The sequence below is a fragment of the Nematolebias whitei genome, chromosome 22 (assembly GCF_014905685.2).
Source record: "Nematolebias whitei isolate Nwh7 chromosome 22, NemWhi1, whole genome shotgun sequence".
NCBI lineage: Eukaryota > Metazoa > Chordata > Actinopteri > Cyprinodontiformes > Rivulidae > Nematolebias > Nematolebias whitei.
This window is the reverse complement of record NC_056519.1, coordinates 1036938-1040067: the sequence shown is the minus strand read 5'-3', so window position 1 is coordinate 1040067 and position 3130 is coordinate 1036938. Positions and strand designations below refer to the sequence as shown.

General features: G+C 46.6%; 1 protein-coding gene across 1 annotated transcript in view; it reads left to right on the top strand.

Annotated features, from left to right (window-relative positions):
• Positions 1-3130, top strand: part of LOC119428422 (filamin-C) — a 92610-nt gene that overhangs the window by 35529 nt on the left and 53951 nt on the right. The window lies entirely within an intron of this gene.

The window sequence follows — 3130 nt, the reverse complement described above, 5'->3', positions numbered from 1 at the left end:
ATCCATCATCCAGCCTTCATCCAGCCATCATCCATCCATCATCCATCTATTCATCCATCCATTCATCCATCCATCCATTCATCCATCCATCTATCATCCATCCATCCATCTATCCAGCATCCATCCATCCATCTTCTACCGCTTTTTCATAATCGAGCAGTGGAGGCCACAGGTCCACAGAGAAACCCAGACATCCCTCTCACCAGCGTCACTCCTCAGCTCGTTCTGGGGATCCCCCAGGTGTTCCCTGGACAAAAAAGGTACACAATCCCTCCAGTGACTCTGGCTCTTCCCCGGGGACTCCTACCAGTGGTACGTGCCTGGAAAACCTCTAAAGGGAGGTGTCCAGGATGCATCCTAATCAGATGCTTGAACCACCTCCACTAACACCTTTCAATGTGGAGGAACAGCGGCGCTACTCTGAGCTCCCCCAGATGAAGGAGCTCCTCCTCCTATCTCTAAGCGTGGTCACTCTGTGCAGGAAGCCCATTTTGTCCACTTGTATCCAGGATCTCGTTCTTTCGGTCATGATCCAAAACCTCATGCCGATCGGTGAGGGTTGGAACGTAACAGACCAGTAAATCAAGAGCAAAGCCTTTTGACTCAGCTCTCTCTTCACCACAACTGACCGAAGCAACGCCCTCATTACTGAAAACGAGGCCCCGGTCCGTGGATCCATCTCCCGCTCCATCCTCTCATCACTCATGAACAAGACGTCCAGATACTTGAACTCCTCCACCTGAGGCAAACTCTCCTGACCTGGAGGGACCATTCCACCTGTTTCCTGTCGAGAAGCATGACCTCACACTTTGAGGAGCCGACTCGTCCGAGCCGCTTTAAAAAACAATGTCTAGAAGAGAACCACCATGATGCTAAGCTACAGCGCTAACTGTTTTTAGGGTGAAACGTTACAAATAAAGTTTCAGCTGCTCTTCAGTAGCTGAAATAAAGATGTACAAACAGCACCAAACAGAAAAATAAAAGTAGAAAAGTTCCTGAAGGAACTTTGAAAGGGTCTGCCACTTGGTGTATTTAGCTCTAGTGGCCATCTTGAATCAGGGTGACTCCAGAAGTTGAACCTGCATTTTTCTGAAAGTTCATTGAAATCTCTGTTGTGGTTGTGCTGAAGATATTTTACTAACAGACATAGTCTCCATCAGTTTCTGGCAAAGTTAAACAGAGGACTAAAGGAGCAGTCACAGTATGTGTTGGGGATCACTCCCAGCTACTACCACTCCAGATTACAGTCCAGTATCTCCACTAAGGACATAGTTTTTCCCATGCTTGTATTAGCTGCGGTGGCCATTTTGAACATGGCCCACCCAAAAACTAATCAGTCCTGGAGGAACCCCTGATAATTTTTGGGAGATTCACAACAGCTGTCTGGTGGTTTGTGAGATATTTCTGAGCAAAGTTTTGATGGAATTCGAAGCGATGCCAATCCCAGGGTTTTTGGTGAATTACATCACCATGGTAACACCAAGTACCAAAAGAAGTCATGGCTCATTTGGATGTAGATTGTGTCTAGTTTTACTGTTGATGTGTTTGGAGGAGGTGGTAAATGGTAATGGCTGCTCCCATTGAAAATCAAAGCTCTGTAGTGCTTTTCAATGGGAGACCTGGATGGCAGTGGAAATCGAGGCTGTGGCTCCACATCCAGGATTGTGATTGGTTGGCAGAGTTTCATGAATAAATGTGACGTCGAGGGGATTTGGTCATGTGTCTATCTAAACATCTGGAAACAGCTGCAGCTGACTTCTTCTTCACATCATGGCCGAAAAACCAAACCCAGCTTCATTAATGAATCTAAGAATGAATGAAGAGTTCCTGAGTGCAGCTCCAACTAAACTGACAACTGCTTCCTGTTTATTGGAGTCTTTCTGTCCATAAATAACAGACAGCTTGTCTCCTTCACTGTCCTCGTCCTCATCAGTAACACCTTTCTTTCAGCTAACTTTCATTTCCTGAGTACATCTGGGATTTCTAATATTTCTGCTCTTTAATGTTTTTGTTTTCAGATCAAAGATGTAAGTTTCATTGAACTGACGATCAGCTGACTGACAGCAGACGATCAGCTGATTGACGGCAAACGATCAGCTGATTGACAGCAGACGATCAGCTGATTGACAACAGACGATCAGCTGACTGACAGCAGATGATCAGCTGATTGACGGCAAACGATCAGCTGAGTGACAGCAGACAATCAGCTGATTGACAACAGATGATCAGCTGATTGACAGCAGATGATCAGCTGAGGGACAGCAGCCGATTAACTGATTGACAACAGATGATCAGCTGAGTGACAGCAGACGATCAGCTGATTGACAACAGATGATCAGCTGATTGACAGCAGACGATCAGCTGATTGACAACAGATGATCAGCTGATTGACAACAGATGATCAGCTGATTGACAGCAGATGATCAGCTGAGTGACAGCAGATGATCAGCTGATTGACAGCAGATGATCAGCTGATTGACGGCAAACGATCAGCTGAGTGACAGCAGATGATCAGCTGATTGACAACAGATGATCAGCTGATTGACAGCAGATGATCAGCTGAGTGACAGCAGATGATCAGCTGATTGACAACAGATGATCAGCTGATTGACAGCAGATGATCAGCTGAGTGACAGCAGATGATCAGCTGATTGACAGCAGATGATCAGCTGATTGACGCAAACGATCAGCTGAGTGACAGCAGACGATCAGCTGAGTGACAGCAGACGATCAGCTGAGTGACAGCAGACGATCAGCTGATTGACAACAGACGATCAGCTGATTGACAGCAGACGATCAGCTGAGTGACAGCAGACGATCAGCTGATTGACAGCAGACGATCAGCTGAGTGACAGCAGATGATCAGCTGAGTGACAGCAGACGATCAGCTGATTGACAACAGACGATCAGCTGATTGACAGCAGACGATCAGCTGATTGAAAACAGATGATCAGCTGAGTGACAGCAGACGATCAGCTGATTGACACCAGATGATCAGCTGATTGACAGCAGACGATCAGCTGAGTGACAGCAGACGATCAGCTGACTGACAGCAGATGATCAGCTGATTGACAGCAGACGATCAGCTGAATGACAGCAGACGATCAGCTGAGTGACAGCAGACGATCAG